The sequence below is a fragment of the Equus caballus genome, chromosome 2, assembly GCF_041296265.1.
Source record: "Equus caballus isolate H_3958 breed thoroughbred chromosome 2, TB-T2T, whole genome shotgun sequence".
Lineage (NCBI taxonomy): Eukaryota > Metazoa > Chordata > Mammalia > Perissodactyla > Equidae > Equus > Equus caballus.
Genome location: NC_091685.1, coordinates 119,750,416 through 119,769,292, shown reverse-complemented (window position 1 = coordinate 119,769,292; position 18,877 = coordinate 119,750,416). Strand labels below are relative to the sequence as shown.

Here is an 18,877-nt window from a genome sequence, read left to right as displayed (position 1 = left end):
GCCGTGGTGGTCTAGTGGTTAAGATCTGGGGCTCTCACCCCCGCCGCCCAGGTTCCTTTCCTGCTCAGGAAACCACACCACCCGGCTGCTGGTTGTCACGCTATGGTGGCTGCGTGTTGCTGTGATGCTGAACGCTGCCACCCATGTTTCAAATACCAGCAGGGCCACACATGGTGGACAGGTTTCAGTGGAGCTTCCAGATTAAGACAGACTAGGAAGAAGGACCTGGCCACCCACTTCTGAAAAAAATTGGCCATGAAAACCCTGTGAATAGCAGCGGAGCGTTGTCTGATACAGTGCTGGAAGGGGAGACGATGGCGCAGAAAGACCCGGCAGGGTTCCGCTCTGCTGTCCACAGGGTCGCCAGGAGTCAGAATCAACTCTATGGCACTAACACCACCTTGTTATTCAACGTCAAAATTTAAGCAAACGAAGTAATGGTTTCATTTATAGAAAGACATGAGCATCATTCTTTGATAATGTTGAAGGAACACACTAGGACTAGTGTACTAGAGATTACAGGAAGGAGTTATACAGATATTCTCACCTCAGGCTATGATTTTTCTAAAAACAAGCGAATTGCTAAAAGGCTGTGTGAAAACACTTCATCCAAAATAACACCAGGCTGTGGAAGGAAAGCTTCCAGTATGTACTACCATCACCAGGCTGCTGCTGAGAACACGCCTGCTGGAAATCACTTTTGAGGCTCTTTTATTTGCAGATTTCCTTTTCGAAAAGGAAGAAAACAATTTTATTTTATTTTATTTTTATTTTTGGTTTCAGTGTGCTTGTGTCTTTTTGACAAACCCATTCTTTGATCTGGAAGTGGCAAAAACATTCTCTTGTGCTCAGAACTGCTCCTGGGCTGCTAATGTCTCTTAAAGCAAACTCCCTTCCTGTGAATTTAACAAAGGTGTTGGGTGGCTTTTAAACTGGGTTAACTTCACTTGATATAGCCAAAGGCTGTCACTGTTGTTGGGGATGCAGACGTAAGCTAAGTGCTTTCTGGAAGGTTTAAGTACTATTCCTAAACTGCTAATTTAGGAAGAGATTAAAAGGAACCATTCAGAGAAATGGTATCCCAAAAGTCAGGGTAGAATTGTTTATCAAAGCAAAACAGAAGAAAACTCTAGGTGTGTATATTGTTGATACAAAAAAAGAGGGATTTACCGTTTGAACTATCAGTGATGAATCACTTAATTTAAAAATAATGTAAATGCTGACAACCCAATATATTGTCATCTAGCTTTGAACAATTTGAAATTTCCAAATTGTATTAATGTTAAAAAATAAAGTAAAATTTTGTCTCAGCTCTCATACTCAATTGGTGAAGTCCCTTCAGTAACTGTTCCCCTTACTATCGCCAACCCCCACCCCCGTGACATGGGTCACAACACGATTCCTCATTCAGTTACTTGGTTGTTTGGAACTATAAAAATATTTGTCCGTGCTAAGAATCTTAAAAATAATTAAACTGATGTACCTGAAAGCCTATTATATTTCACTTAAAATCAAAAACAGAGGATGCTAATTTGTGGTAATATGATTAAACAGTATAGAAAAAAATGAAAAAGTGTTGCTTGTTTGTGTTGCTCGCTGGTGATGGGGTTACAGAATGTTCGCCTTCTGCTGAATGTGCTCCGAACCCCTTGGATGCCTGCTCATCTAAATCTCCATATTGTCCAGCACAGATGCTCAGATTCCGAGTCATTCAGCCCAGGGGTACCCCATCACCGCTGATGCTGTCGACCTGTGAAAACATTCAGAATCCCCTGTGACATCTCTCTTAGCTCTTTTTCCATAAAAGTCTCCTAAATGGGAGACAGGAGGAAACCCAAAGTGTTGGGATGGGAATGAAGAAAAGTTAGTGAGGACTTCTCTTCCTCCCTAGGCCTGGAGTCAAGTGACTGCAGTTAAAACAATTTAGATCTATGTGGAAAGATCTGTCGGATGCACCACTCAAGAAAAAACCAAAGCGCAGAACAAAAGTCCTACCGTTTGTGGAATAAACATGTCTGTAAATGCATGTACTACCTGCAAAGAGATCTGAGACATGGAACAGATAACATTGGTTAATCTCAGGAAAAGAATTTGGAAGAGAGAGGGCAGAAGGTGGAGGCAGGGAGTTATTTTTCGCTATGTACTTTTTCAAACTGTTTGGACTTTTGTCTCATTGGCATGCATTATGGTTACACACCAAAAAAGCTTTTTCAAGAAGAGGCAAGTAAGAGAAGTCTCCCAAGAGAAAGGTCTCACTTAGTGCTTTAATGCCTCAATATTTTTCACAGAATGGAGGATAGCAATAAAGCTCAGACTCTTAAGATAGTGGTCATTTGGTGAGGAGAACATTGGAGGCCCAGAGACAGGGCATCTGGAGGCTGGAGGGAGAGGAGGGGTCAGTCTGTCTCGGACCATCTGTCCTGCCCCTCCCTGGAGACAGCTGTGGCAACGTTGTTGTGGTAGCAGAATTCTGAGATGGCCCCCAAGATTGCCCCCCCGTGGTGTACACAATTTGTGTAATCTCCTCCCCTTGGTGTGGGCAGAACCTGTGAATATGATGGGCTAACACTCCTGTGATTAGGTTTCTAATTACTTGTCTTCGAGTTAATCCAAAGGGAGATTATCCTGCTGGGCTGGACTGGATCATGTGAATCCTTCAAAAGGACTGAGCCCCTCAGGAAGTCAGAGACAGACACGCCTGCTGTCCTGGAAGCAGACATCCTCGCCAGGAACTGCCTGTGGAGACCACATGGCAAGGAACTGCGGGTGGCATCTAGGAGCTGAGAGTGACCCCCAGCCAACAGCAAGCAAGAAAATGGGCACCTCAGTCCTACAACTGGAATTCTGCCAACAACCTGACTGGGACTTGAAGGAGGCCCCAGGCCTCAGATGAGAACTGCAGCCTTCTCAGCTCTCAGGTGCCCACACTTCTGACTGGCAGAAGCCTTGACATAATACATGGGTGCTGGGGGTTTTTTGTAGATCATAGAAGCTTTATTATGTTTCCGCTGAATTCTTAAATACTTATAACATCTATGCTTTAGTTATGCCACCATTTATAGACATTTAAGATGCATCTTCATTTATAAATATTTTACATTTGGTCCATGGAGTAGATAATTTAATGAGTGCTGTTTTTAGTTGCTAAATTTAAAGTAATTTGTTATGCAACAATAGATCACTGATACAGTTTTTTTGTTGGAGAACCTCAATGATTTATGAGAGTCCCCAGTAGATGCTGGTCCTGGAGCCCCCATCACCCATTATGAGAGCCAGATGCTGTGTAAGCAGGAAAAGAAGGGCGGATATAGGGCGGGCCTTATTCCTACCGATCACATGTCCTCCAAACCAGGTGACTTCATCTTTCCCTTGTTGAGTCTAAGCTTTGTCAAACAATGCTCCTTATCGGTGTAATTTTTAGTAAAAAAGAAAACAAAACCAAAAACCTCCCTTCTTTAATATTATATTTAAGCATTTAGATTTCATTTGCTAGTGCTCCTTCATTAATTTTCAAAAATCTGGTGAATTGCTAGCATCCTAACACATAGCATTTTATACTACTAATGAGGGTCAGAAGATATGCATTATTCAATTTATAACACAATAATTTAATTTTCTTGTAAAATAAAATAGAAAATATTGCCTCGGAGAAATGCCATACCTGGAATAAATTCTCTTTCTATCCTCCGTCTCTGATTCTCTCTTTATGTTTACCATCATTGTGCTGCCAACTAGGTACATAATTCCGAGAAGAAAGTTCCAGAATGACATTCTGGCCATTATCCCCACAGAAATATCACTATTCCCTGCTGTTTGTGGCCTTCAAGTTTATTATGTAATTAATTATATAATAAAAGGGTTAAGGTGGTCTTGAGATCGTCTTGCTCCAACACTGAAGGACCTTCGGAAGGAGGGTAACCCCTTCCAAAAGTAGGCTCCACCTGTATATTTTGTTTAAGCCGGGCTTAGACGGAAAGATTCTCTTTCTACTCTACTTCTTTATCTTACCAGGATTTTAAAAAGACTCCATCTGCTTTCTGCCACCTCTCCACTGAATGTGTTCTTATTAAAACTACCGTTGACCTACTTGCCAAGCCAATGGACATTTTTTGTCCTCATCCTCCTTCACTTACTTCTCTGCATCATTTAGGACCGTGGACCGCTCCCACTTCACTGAAATGTGGCCCAGTTACTCCATCACTCTCGCCTACTTGGCTTTTAGGAAGGGCTGGCTTCAAGAGGGTGTGACCTCTGCAGGCCCACAGGGTCCCACAAATATTTCTTTCCTTTCCTTTTGATTTCCACTGTTGCTCTCATTAGTTAAGCCCAGTCATCACCTCTCTCCAGACCGTTGCACTAGTCTTCCAACTCATTTTCCAGTCTTGCCTTCTAATCCATCCACTACCATGATCTCTGCCGGGTACAAACCTTGTTCCATAATCCAACCTTCTAACTACGATGAGTGTTCTTTCTAAAATAATTACACTATTTTATTACTATATTCCTTAAATTTTTATATGATTCCCCAGTGCTTTCTTTTTTTTTTTAATAGATTTCAGTTCTGATTTTTGTGTGTGTGTATGTGAGGAGATTGGCCCTGAGCTAAAATCTGTTGCCAATCTTCCTTTTTTTTTTTTTTTGCCTCCCAAAGCCCCAGTACATAGTTGTATATTTTAGTAGAAGGTCATTCTACTTCCTCTGTGTGGGATGCTGCCACACCATGGCTTGATGAGGGGTGCAGAGGTCCGGGCCCAAGATCCAAACCAGTGAACCCTGGGCCACTGAAGCAGAATGCACAAACTTAACCACTCTGCCACGGGGGCTGGCCCCTCCCTGGTGTTTTCAAGACAAAAGTCCAAATTCCTTAGAATGATACACAGAGCTCTCATATTATGAGCTAACTCCTACTTTTCCAGCTAATCTCTAGCCATATCTCCACCAATCCATCTATCACGGCGATTGCCTTGAGGGTATTGCTTATGTGGTCAGTCTGAATCCAGGGCACCAATGGAGCACTTGGCACAAAATAAATGCTCTGAACGTGCTATTTGAATGAATTAATGATATCAGCTTATTTCAGCGATTTATGTTCCATATTATAATACCTAGGGTATACATCTCAATCACTGACAATAGTTGAGGCTTGTGTTATTAGATTTCCATCTCAAGGAACTTTTATCTTTGAAATCTTTCTAAAGCTCAACATTGTGATTATAAATGAGACAGTGCATCTTTACGTTCCACGGCTCTGGGAATTCTAGCGGGAATCCCTCCCTATTGGAGACAGACTTAACTCTTGTCCAAATGGTACGGAAGATGAAAGTCTCCTTATTGTATTCCTCCATAAGAATGGTAGCACTGTCAGTACCCTTTTTTCTCTCTACATTCCCAACTATCCAGTGCCCTCTTTTAGGCTCTAGAATATTCAGTCCTTCCTCTAAAGCACTGAATTTCTAACATTTTTCTCACCTACCCTCAAACAAAATTTTACAAAAACAATAACTGTCTCACACATTTTAAAGTTGCTATTCATCTTTTATCATAACTTTAAATAGTTGCAAAGGATCTAAATCAGATATTTAATAACTCTTTAGATGTATCCAATAAAAATTATACGTGCTAGTGATTTGATGCCCCCTGTCATCCATTTAAAAACACACATACAAGTTCTTGTATATGTACAAGTTTAACAACTGGAAATTTTATATTATTCCCTTATCTCCTTAAACATCTATTTCCATTCCACTTCCTCCATAGAATTTTCTCCTAATATTAAGTAGTTTATTTGCTTGAAAGTTTTATTTATCATATTTCTTTATAATATAAACATGTGGATACTGAAATTAAACATTTTTATTTCCTCTAGCCATACATTTTAACCATTAAATTTTTAAAAATAAGGAATTATCCAAGAATTATGAATTCATAATGGATTATAAAGTCAAAAATAAATGATATATTTTGATGAATAGCTATTAAACAGAATGAAATTTTATGGAAAATGCATTTCTCAATGAGATTTATGAGGTTTTAAAAAATTGGTTCATGGATGAACGTTACTGACAGCTGGAATAAAACAGCATCCCACAAAAACACATACATGGAAAAGAGAAAGTCTTCACATAAACAACTGGAGATAAAAAGAGTTTTGTTACAGCAAAGTCATTTGCTTATTTGAGCTTCTTCTAAGGTCATATATTAAGAATTATGTATGATCTATGGTAAAAATTTTTTAAGTGGTCTAAATACTGAGTATTTAGTACTCTAGTACTAGTATAAATACTGAGTGGCTGAATGCTTGAGTGTTTCCTTTTTCTATTTTGCTGGAAAGTAGAGTTGCAAACCATTCGACTTGCCAAAGGATTTGTTACCCACTTATTAGATTCATTCACTTTCCCAGTTTTGGGGGAATATACCCCAAAGGCTTTGCCCAGACTTATCAAATTACTACTAATGAAATCTCTTCCTCCTTCCCCCAGGAGGACACTTCCCTAACCCAGCAGGCTCAGAAAGAATTGAGAAAACTAAAATATTGTTGACTTCAATGACTTTTCCAAGAAAATGTCATCAAAGATTTAAAAATCTTTTCATGTACTTTTGATATTTTTTGTCAAAATTTGTAGCTGCAGATTTCAATTGTTCAATCAATGGACGGTGTCCACCATGTAACACAAGTAGACAGTGCTCGTGTCAAACCAATCCACCTAATGAGATTTTCTATGAGGAAAAATTTAACGTCATTTTTCAATTCAAAGAAGCCTCTTAGCATATGTGTCCTTGTGACAACAGCTCGCTTTTCCACTCTAATTCTAAAATAGATGGAGTGCTGAATGGAGCCTTAACATGAGTGTGTCTTTTAGCAATAGATCTAAACAATGTCATGCTATTGCTTCTTACTGACATTGTCTTTCCCTGCTTCTGAGGGGACTGAATCTCCTTTCTGACTTAGTCCAAACATGATTTTCTTGCACTTTCTTTAAAAGAAGGATACTTTCTGTGGTAATACCTTTCACCAAAGCGGTTCCTAAAGGGGTGTGTCTTGTGGTGGGAACTACTGAAAGTCCCGGTGGGTGTTGAATTACACAGTCATATTCCGAGATAGTGACAGGCTTGGTTTTCTTTCAAATTCCTGCTTCCTGTAACTGAGGCCGTTTATAAGAAACAGGACATTTCAGGGAAGTGGTGCTAGAATGAACGTTTTTCAGAGTTAGATTTGCTGATCTAAAAGTGTCTTTCCTCTTCTTCAAGATACAGGTGAGTGTCCACCTTTAAATGACAAAACGCAGTAGCTGTGGGTACAAAAGAAGGCATGATGTATGAGGAGGGATTTTCTCTTAAATTGTGACCCTGTTTCCACCTCCTGATCTTGCCTATATTTAAATAAATTTAAAGCTTTCAGAATATTTTCACTTCTAGAAACTCCACAGAAAGGGGACAGGCGGGGGCAGGGAACTACCTACAACATTAAATTTAGGTTATTATGAAGAGGACAAAAGGAACCAGCTTTTAGAAGGTTTTAATAACAAAGTCCTTACGTGACGGGGCTAGCTAGACCTGCTAGTGAACATCTGGCTTTATTTGTCACTGAATTGAGGTTTGATTAAAGCCTTAAAGGAGCCAGGATTACTTGTGTGAAAAATCAACCCTACGACTTTTGCCTGGAGTACATAGGTAGTGATAACAGAAATCTATCTCTTTAGTGATGGCCTCAACAATTTTGCCAGGAAACAGGCAGATAAGGCTTGAGTATTATTTTTCTCATCTGAGAAGAACTGGCAGGAATTCTGGGTGTGGAGAACCGTAGAGAGAAAGCACTTAAAAAATTAAATTCTTTGTGCTTCTATTTCAAAGGGTCCTTTCGTTAACCAATTTTGGCATTTGAACTTCTGGCTCTCGATTGCTTTGGAAAGCCACAAATTAGAGCCTTTAGAATTGTTTGGGATTCGAAGCTGGGTGAGGGTGCAGAGACGCAGGATCAGAAGAGAGGGGACTTGATGTCACAACATAATGGCACCTCTGTTCTTAGTATTTGCTTCTACCTCCCCTGCCTTTTCTTTTCTTTTGACTTAGTGCAGCTAGTACTCTTGTGAGAAACAATACCTACCTTTGGTTGGCTGATACCTCATGGTTAAGAACCTTTTTAATTCCTTACACGTACTCACCGTTGCTCTACAAGTCTATACATGATGCTCCAGCGTAATCTCCGTGCTCTGTCGTTTCTCCTCTTTCCTCCTTGGCCTGAGATACGACTGAACTGTCCAGAGCACTAGTAATTGTACCAGGGAAGCTCTGTGCCCCTAAGTCTAGGTGGTGTGTCAGCAAATTACATGTCTGTACAGTGTGTATGATTTTGGGTGCTGGTGGGTGTAGGTTAATTTACCGCTTGAGAGACGCTCCAGACCTAAACAAATGCTAAGTCTTTATATCCACTGACCAAAATAACTTACTTTTCTCTTCCCACTTCCTCCTTCCAAACTCTGTCAATCTGCAGCTTCAAGAGAAACAAAATACTAAAAATTATTCTCACGATAGTTTACTCTCTGCTTCAAATATCTTTCGAGTCTTTGATGAGTCCTCCCAGTTCTTCTCCCAACAGGAATTTTATTGTATCCTCCACTTGCACGAGTAAAAAGCCGATAATTAAACTTAAAAAATATATATTTTAAAATAAAAAAGCCATAAGTAAGTCAGGATGGATATTAAAAAGTCTCATATAAAAATAATACTGTGTAATGAGCTTGCCTGACATGTTAAGCTGTAACAATCTCCCCTTAAGTGCTATGTGATCTCAGTTTGGGCTTAAAACCTGGAATTTTCCTTAAGGTTAAGTGTGTGCATTTCCAAATATTTCTGAAATCCCATGGCTCCTTCTGTTCCAAAAGAATTTCACTGGCCACTTTCTCCGAACACAGCACATGTACTACCTTTATTGTCCTTTAGTTTATTTTAGAGAATAATGGCTTTTTAGTATAAAATCTTCATCGTAAATGCTTTTCTTTCCTGAAATTTTAAGTGTCTACAGGTTGAAAAACTCTTACAAGAACGTGCGTTCCAGCTTTTGTTGTGAACTCATTCCGTATTTTTGTTACTGAGTTTGTTGCCTCTCTCTATGGGGACTCTTTCTTTCTTGTTATTGACAGTGGCATCTATTTTTGCAATGTGTTGTGATTTGCTTTGTTTGTGGAGTTCTGTGGGATAGACAAATTGAAAAGGAAGAATATTATCTTGTGCTCTCATTCTGCTATGTCTGAAGAACAGAAAGAGACAATCGTAGCTTAGATAGTCATTATATGTGAATGCAATTTTCCCAAAGTATGTTATACCAACTGCTGATTTTAGGTAACACACGTCCAAACTTTGAAAACTAGAGTTATGCGTTTAGTCTAATGTGAAATAAAAATATAATTAGCTTGTAAAACCTATGATTTCATGGATATTACTACTCAGGAAGATGCTAAGTAAAAAGAAAGTGAACCAATTTACTATTGACTTTAAGGAAATGATTAAATAAATAATATTACAGGCAATATGCAGCTTTGGTAAAAAATTGTGAAGGCAGCATGTAAATGGCTAAAGTTTTGGAAGTGTTACACTAATGTGTTTGAGAAGTGAATATTTTCTGAACCAGTGCAGTGTCTTTGAACTTCACCTGTCCTTGGCTATGGAGCTCAACGGATAACACAATCTGTCAAATTTCTTAAATATAGAACATACAAAATATTTGATAGATAAAGAAATGCTTTATTAAACTTTTTTGGATGTCTATTAGGACTATTTTTAAATTTTACTTATTTATTTATTTATTTTTATGAAGGTCATAATGGTTTATAACATTGTGAAATTTCAGGTCTCTGTAATTATTTATCAGTTTCTGTAATGAACTGCCTCCTGCTTACCACCAGTAGTCTAATTTTTATCCGTCACCATATATATGTGCCCCTTTACCCCTTTTGCCCACCCTCAATGCTCTTCCCCTCTGGGAACCACTAATCTGTTCTCTTTACTCATGTGTTTGTTTGGAAGGGACTTTAGAGAACTTAACAAAACCCCCTAATTCTAGACATGAAGAAATTAAGGTCTAGCAGGGAGAGGGGACTTGCATAAGTTCACACAGCTGGTTTATGACAGATCCAGGATTAGAACCCAGGTCTCCAAGTATGCGATGAATGGAAAGAGCCCTCGCCTGGCAGCAGGAGACTTACTGTGCAGTTGAGATCCAACATGAGGTGAACAGATCACAGAGTGCGGGGAATTCAAGAACAGGCAGTATTTAAAGATCTAAGAAGCCAAGGAAGTAGGACTCTCCTCCCCACCCTAAATGACACTCTCAATCTATTCACCAAAGCTATATAATGATAGTTAATAATAACTTTATAGGTATCCATTATTCATTAATACATACTTATTGTGCACGTGCACGTTCTGTACAGCAGTCTTTTTGCTTTCGGGTTTATATACATTATCTTATTTAATACTCACGATAGTTTTGTGAGTCAGGTACTATTATTAGCAGCGTTTGCTCAATAAATGGTAATAATTATTATTTCTACCTCTTTGCTATTGTGGGGGACTGGTCTTGGCCACGCCAAGATATGTCTCTTTGGCATGAGGATTATTTGAGGCTGAGTGCTTTTGATAAACTGGGACAGGGAAGGAGGCTCTGAGGAGTGGAACTTGCTTGCCCTTTGTTAGGAGACATTTACATTTATAAAGGAACTCTCCATCTGTAAAGGTGCCTCCCTCTCTGTACCAGGAAGAAGAAAGGGGATGACCTTCTCTCTAGAAACTCTTAATCAATGCCAAAGGCAAGGACTTAAATCTGCATTTTGCTTACTGTACTTGTGTGGTAATCTCCCATGATCGACTCCCCCTCCACCCCCAACATCCTCCTTTCTCGTTAGCTGAGATGATACTTAAGGTGAGGGCTTCAGCCATTTTGGCAAGTTGCTCAGCTTGCCTGAGCCTCTCCCATGTATACATGTTATAAAGCTTTGTTTAATTTTCTCCTGCTATTCTGTCTCATGTGAATTTAATTCGTTCTCCGGCCTGACAAACCCACAAAAGGTAGAGGAAATGTCTTCCTCCCCTACACTATGCTAAGCTATTAGCATGATTCCGTGACTCTACCTCACGCTATCTACTTCCTCCATCTCTGATTCCAGTCATTTACTAGAACTGTACTGATCGTCTGGTCACCTCTCCTTTGAGTGAGATGACATACCTGCCAGACCACTCCACTGAAACCTTCCTTGTCAAAGTCACTGATAAACTCTACATTGCTAAATGCAATGGTCAATTCTCACTCCTCGTCTTAGTTGACCTTCCAGCAGCATGTGACACAGACCCTCCCTCCTCCATTGCCTTCCAGGACACGGCACTCTCTTGGTTTTCCTCCTGCCTTACTGATCACTCCTTCTCAGCCTTTTTGTCTGGTTCCTCCTCCTCTTCTAGACGCCATTATGTTAGTCTCGGGGTCTCTTCCCTTCTCCATCTAAATCCACTCCTTGGCGATTTCATTCAGTTCATGGTTCTAAACACTACGTATTGGTTGACAATCACCAAATTTCTATCTCCAGTCCAAACCTCTCTCTTGAACTTTTCAGATGCATATTTTCAACTGTTTATTTGATATCTGCACTTGGTATCCAATAAGCATCACATTCTCACCATGTCCATATTGGACTCCTGATCTCCTCAGTTCATGACTCCACCTTTCTGGGAGAGTGAAAGGAAAGGCCAACTCTTAGGAGAGAAGTGCATCCAGAAGAGGCTGAGTGGGAACAGACAGGGTGAGCTGAGGGGATACAGCTCTTGGAAAAACTTTGGCCAGGGAGATTCCTTGGTTCCCTCATGTCCACCCAGCCTTTCACTTTGTGTACATGCAGCTGCAGCCTAAAAAGCTTTTCCTCTGACAACTGTGACTCGGGGGAATGCCCGTGTTGAGACACTGTGGGACTTCTGAAATCTATCTATTGTATAATAGGTGATGCTTTCCTGTTCTTTCACTGTGACTTCCTTCTTCATACATGGTGGCTGCTGGCTTTCGAGTGAGAGGTATTACCAGCCTACTGGATGCTTGAGCCCATAGGCTCAATCAAGAAGTATTTAAAGCATAAAAGTCTTGAAGATTGTGCCATAGATATCTCTGATATATTTTTTAGGAATCTAGAGTTTTGAAGCATTTTACCATTCTGAGAGCAAAACAGTATTATTGTAGAAAATTTAGAGAAAAAATATGACAAAAAAGAAAGGATTACCCGTAGTCCCACTAAGACATAAGCACAATAAATATTTTGATATCATTGTTTCTCTGCATAGTTATAATATTTATAATGACAAAGTTTTAAAAAGTGTAAGTTTTCAAAATTTAACTAGCTGTAATTTGACTATAATTGAGCAGTCTGATTTTTGCCTCTCAATTGAGATGCCTAGGTGTATTCAGAAGTGATTTAGCAAAACATTGTACATATTTTGGTGGCACTTCTTTCACTCATGCCACAGTCAGGCCCTTTTGGAAAGACAAGGTCAGGCTGAATTAGGTTTATACCAAATGGCTTCCTCATATTCTCCAATATATCCTATTGCTTGCCATTTTTATTTGTCAAGACCAAAAGAGATTTGTCCCGTGTCAAATTTTTCCCTTGTCAAGCACTTTGGACACCATCTGGTCTGCCTTGATGTGACATTCCTCCCCCTTGTGTATCTAAAGTAACGGACAGTGATGACCAATTGTAACTTCACTCTCACGTGGGACTCAGGAATGTGAACTTCCTCTTTTCTTGACCGGATGTTTCTGATAGCAAGCATAAAACAATGCCTATGGCATAATGCGGGAAAAAAAGGGTAGAGATCATTCCTTATTCTGCCTATTCTCTTATTATAATAAAGTCCTCTGTATTTAATGTGTTTTTTTCCTAACTAGAAAGTTCTTCTAAATCAGAAGTGGATTTAAATCTAGTGAACACAGATTTTGGGGTAAGTTTTCATTATGAGACTTTTGAACTAAATACTCTTTTCCTAATTATATAGTTATACATAGTTTTGGTAGAAAATATGAAAAGAAGGGGGAAAATAATCAAAAAGTATTACTTAGAGGCAAAGACTTAATATTTTGGTGTATTTCTTTCTGTTTATTTTCCACTTATTTTTTAAATTGTGGTAAAATACACATAAAATTGACCATCATGACCATTTTTAAGTGTACACTTTAGTGGTGTTAATTTACTTGCACATTATTGTGCTGCTGTCACTCCCATCCGTCCACGGAATTCTTTTCATCTTGCAAAACTGGAACTCTGTAGCATTGAGCAGTAACTCTCCATTCCTCCCTCCCCAGCCCTTGGCACCCACCATTCTACTTTCTGTCTCTATGAATTTGACCACTCTAGGTACTTCATATAAGTGGAAGCATGCAATATTTGTCCTTTCGTGACTGGCTTATTTCACTTAGTATAATGTCCACAAAGTTCATCCATGTTGTAGCATTTGTTGAAATTTTCTTTTTAAGGCTGAATAATATTCCATTATTGTTTGGTATGGATATGCCACGTTTTGTTTACCCTCTCATCTGTCGATGGACACATAGGTTGCTTCCACCTTTTGGCTATTATAAATTGCTGTTATGAACATAGTGTACAAATATCTCTTCAAATCCCTGCTTTCAATTATTTTGAGCATATACTCAGAAGCGGAATTGCCGGATCATACCTTAACTCTATTTTCAATTTTTTGAGGAACCACCATACTGTTTTCCATAGCAGCTACACCGTTCTATATTCCAACCAACAGTGTGCTACGGTTCCACAATTTCTCCACATCCTGGCCAACACTTTATTGTCTGGGGTTTTTTTTCATAGTAGCCATCATAATGAGTGTGAGATGGTATCTTATTGTGATTTTTATCTGCATTCCCTTAATAATCAGTGATGTTGAGCACCTTTTCATAGGCTTATTGACCATTTGTATCTTCTTTGGAGAAACATCTATCCAAGTGCTTTGATTATTTTTTTAATCAGGTTGTGTATATTTTTGTTGTTGAGTGGTAAAAATTCTTTATATATTCAGGATATTAACTCCTTATTAGCTATATTGTTTGCAAATATTTTTTCTTTCCAAGGGTTTCCTTCTCACTCTGTTTATTGTGTCCTTTGATGCAAAGAAGTTTTTAATTTTGATGCAGTCCAATTTATCTATTTGTTCTCTTGTTGCTTGCGCTTTTGATGCCATGTGCAAGAAATCATTGCAAAATCCAATGTCATGAAGATTTCCCTTTATGTTTTCTTCTAAGAGTTTTATAGTTTTAGCTCTTATTTTTTTTTAGTTAATTTTTGTTTATGGTAAGGGTCCAACTTAATTCTTTTGCACATGGATATCCAATTTTCCCACTATCGTTTATTGAAAAGACTGTCCTTTCCTCATTGAATGGTTTTGCCACCCTGTTGAAAATCATTTGACTACATATGTGAGAGTTTATTTCTGGGCTCTCTGTTCTATTCCGTTGGTCTATGTGTCTGTCTTTATCCCAGTTCCACACTGTTCTGATCACTATCGCTTTGTGGTAAGTTTCAAAATGAGGAAGGATGAGGCCTCCAAATTTGTTCTTCTTTTTCAAGATTATTTTGTCTACTTATGGTCCCTTGAGCTTTCACTTTCTTTTTTCGCTTTGCATCATTCCCATGGGGAAGTGGTGTGAGCTCCACCTCCCAGGTTGCCTTCAACATTTACGACCTGGCACAGGAGATGGGGTACACGCCGCTAACCGAAATGTGAGCAAAAAACTGTGATAGCAGTGAATTCTGCCAGATGAGAGTCAGGAGAAGCTCTAGAGAGGTGGCATTATAATCTAAGACTTGAAAACTGACAACTTCATTAGGCAAAAATGGGGAAAGCAGCATTCATTCGTTCATTTGTTCGTTTGTTCATTTATCCACTCACAAACCTGCTCTGAGCTTCTGCTGTGTGCTGGTCACAGCCAGCTCCAGCTGTGTGCTAGGGATTTGAAAGAGAATGAAGGAGACACTGATCACCCTCAGGAATCCCAGTCTCTTGGGAGACAGTCAAGCAGCTGACGTATGGCAGAGCTTTGTGCCAAACAAGTGCTGGGGGGCACGATTCCAGGGTCCTAAGGGCAAGCGCACGGTGGCAGGAGCTATGCTGTGTTGCAGCAGTGCTGAGCACAGCAGGTGGACTCTCCATGCCAAGTTCAGACGCTTGGACTTCATCCTATGGGCAACAGCAAGCCAGCAGACATTTCTAAGTAGAGAAGTGGCACAGTACGTTTTGCTTTTAGGAGGCTATCTGGCAGTGCGAGAAGGATGGAGCGTGGGAACAGGGAAAGAGACAGGTGGCAGCAAGACCAGTCTGGAGGCTAATGGTCCAGTCTGGTGATGGAGAGGACCTGGGACAGGCAGCAACAGGAGAGACTGAGAGAACACAGGCCTTCTTTATGAGGAGAAGTTGACAGAATTCGTCAAATGTAGGACGTGTGGTGAGAATACGGTAGGAGTCAAGAGAACAGCCTGAACGAAGCCTCAGGTGACGGATGTGTTCAGGACACTGCATTATTTGCAGGTGAAGGATTGGGGAGCATTTCATAAATAGATAATGTTCCTTTGGATTATCAGTATTTCTTCCACATGTTTAGTCATTCTAAAATACTCTAATAGTTCCATAGATTTTTTTCTTCCAAGTAGCTTAAATATGCTGTGCAATGCTATATACTATTAATTTGGTTGGCAAACTCTCCATAAATAGTACAAGTGTGATTTTTATCGTTGTTATATTGAAACATCATAGATGTTGAGACAACAGACTAGTGAACTTTTTTCTATAATGAAATTCAAAGAGATTAATGAATTTTTACTGGACTTCAAAAAAGATTATTGGTCAGGTAAATAATATGCATCAATATTTTAATGTTTCCCAGAAGTTTTCAATTTCCTTAGGTCATAAATAAGTCTTGTAATTTATTTAGATTTTTTTGTCCTGTAGAGTGCCACATTTGTTTTCATTAGTAAGTAAAAATATACATCTCGTTAAAAGTGATCCCCTCTTATGCCTGTGCTATAACATGCCACCAGAAGAGGGCGGCAGTGAGACGATACAGAACTAATTTACAGGCCCTTAAATTGCAGAAAGGCGGTAAAGACCAGGTGACTGACATAAACTTTTGTTGAGCTGACGTCTTAATTAACTGACTGGTTTTCTGAGCCAGAGACTATGACATAAACGTTGTCACAGAATTTCCAGAAAATCTGATGATGTGATGTCCTTATACTACAATAAGGTAATAAATTTGTGGAAATTTCTGTTAAGGTTGATGAGGATGGACACTAAGAGAAATTCTGAAAACTTGACATCAGTTTCGAGGGAAAACATTAGAGGATGAATTAAAAGTAAGCATGTTTCTTGTCACTTCAAGAGCATAAGCAGAGAATTTAGGTTTGCAGAGACAGTAAAAGGAATCTTATTTTCTTTGAACATTACCGATATTCCTGAAATAAAAAGAGATATTCCGAACTTATCAAATATACAGTAAACAATGCATAGGATTAAGTGATAAGAGAGATTGACCAGAGTCAGCCAATATCTCTTTTTGTAAACATTTAACAACAAATATTTTTTTGAGTACCTCGTATGTGCTTAGAATTATACCAGGTATTGAATATTCCAGGCTATAGAAGGACACTCTACCACAGGGCCCCAAATAAATTAGTTTGAGCTCATTCCCAAAATTAGAAATTAAGTGAAATTGAAAATAGGACTCAAGAACAACTGGTCTTTAAGTTATTAATACTCATTTATATTATGTATTTCCTTTAACAAGAAATAAAATGGATAAGGTAACACTTACAGATTTATGAAAAAAACATTGCAAAAGAGTATTTGAGTATTGATATGCAGCAGTAAAACACGTTGTTAGTCTGAAGTGTGCCTCCCTGACCGTCTCGACTTGACTGACGCCACGTCAGCCCCAACGGCAGCTGAGCATCTGTCCTCACTGGATCCACTCTGACCCCTAGATCCCAAAGCTGAAAAACACTTGTGTAAACATAATCCCCTACCTCATCTTTTCATTCGTCTTCACTGGCATCTCTGACATCCCCGATTCCCAGTTTGCCCAGGCTATGAGCCCACGTCTAGCCCCTATGGCCTTCCTCTGAGTTTAGACCCCTGAGCCAAAAAGGTTATCTATGTTTTTACAAGCACTTTAGACTTGTGTTTTGTTCCTTTGACCTCCATTGTATACAGTTCTCAGATCTGGGCTGAATCATCTCTCCAGGCCAGAGCTGACACTATCTCCAGCTGACTCTGATGGGATCCATTACTGAAGAGCCATAGCTGGGCTCTCAAAGATGCTCATCGATTCTTTTATTCCTCTTTAATTGATTGTCTTTTCAATTCTCCATAGCTCCTGTTTCAATCCAGGCTCCCTCTTTTCAAGCCAAACTCACTCCCATCCCCCCAACCTCCCCTATTTCCGTCTGTTTGACGTAGGATACTGGGCTATCCATGGGGAACTCTCAGATTTTCTCTAAATCATTGGCCATTCTTTCCTCCTTCCCTTCTGCCTCAGAGGAACAATGCTCTGTCTTGTATGCAAGCCCACTCCTGTTTTCTTGAACCAACCCCCTTTTACCTCTTTTGGAATTTTTCTCATTATTCATATCCACCTTCTTTCATCTTTTTTCTTTCTTTCTTTTTTTTTTTTTTTGCCTTATAACATCTTCTCCTTAGCCTACAAACATGTTTAAATCTAATGATTCTTATGAAACATTCATTTCCCTTGAGACTGTATTCTATCTTTTTCCTTCCCTTCACAGCAGTGCTTCTCAAAACAGCAGTCTATATTTATCCCTTTCATTTCCTGTTTAACATGCATCCATCAACTTCTTCTGATCTGTCCTCTTCTGAAACACCTATTTACAAGAGCAATGAGAATTTCCCAACAACCCAATCTAGTTGCCTCTACCCAGTCTTTACCCTGGGGCTTTGTGTAGAACTTGTGCACCGTGCCACGTCTCTACTTTCCTGGTTCTCAAATTTCTAGCTGCTTCTTGTGCAGATCCCTATTCCACTATTTGGCTCCTGGGTAGAGACATTCTCTAGAAGTTCATGTCTTCATCTCCTACCTTTGCCTCCTTTAATCTCATGTAGTGGCTTCAATGACCACCCCCGTGTGGATGATTCCTCAGTTCATCCCCAGTTCTAATCTGTCTCCTGAATTGAACTCACATTTCCCACCTTGTGTGGAGAGCTGTGTTTCTCTACAAGGTTCCATGGGCACTTTAGACAGGACTGGTCTGAACTCATCATCTCCTAGTGGTGTTACAGACACCCTGGACCACCTGCTGACTCCAGTCATGATGTGCAGGGTCCTCCTGTGCCTTTGCTCTTGATGTGTCTCTGTCTCACCCCTCCTGTCTGAAGTGCATCTCTTCACACCTCATTCCTTGTTCCCCAGACCCTGCCTCTGCCATTTGCCCACTTGTTGGAGTCCTACCCATCCTTCAATGTTCAGCTCATAGTTGGCCTTCTGAACAAACAATAAATTAGCCTAATCTCCTCTTCTCCACTCTTTGCCCATTCTTTGCTTGGAATTCAACTACATCTGATCTCACTCAGTCTTGTGTTTGATACACGTCCGCGTTTGTCCTCTCTATTAAACCCTGAGCCCTAAAAGTGCTGGGACTGTGTCTTTTCATCCTTCTAGCCCCTGCAGACCCTTGCACACAGCAGAAACCTGGAAACTTTGGTTAATTTGCATTCCTGGAAGACAAGTGCCACAAACCTTAATTTTTAAGGATTTTTATTTTTGAAGAGCATGGAATTCATAATATGCAGGCTAAAAATATGGGAGAACGTAGAAAGTAAAAAA

The 18,877-nt window shown here is 39.6% G+C and overlaps 1 protein-coding gene across 3 annotated transcripts in view; it reads left to right on the top strand.

Moving 5' to 3' along the window:
- Positions 1-7,123: 7,123 nt before the first annotated feature.
- The window catches only part of ALPK1 (alpha kinase 1), a 106,286-nt gene continuing 94,532 nt past the window's right edge, over positions 7,124-18,877 (top strand). For 2 of the 3 annotated variants that reach the window (XR_011436303.1, XM_023636734.2), the window contains exon 1: positions 7,124-7,254. The gene's annotated coding sequence lies outside the window, so the exon portion shown is untranslated. The remainder of the gene's footprint in view (positions 7,255-18,877) is intronic. The other variant, XM_070259809.1, reaches the window with a different exon arrangement.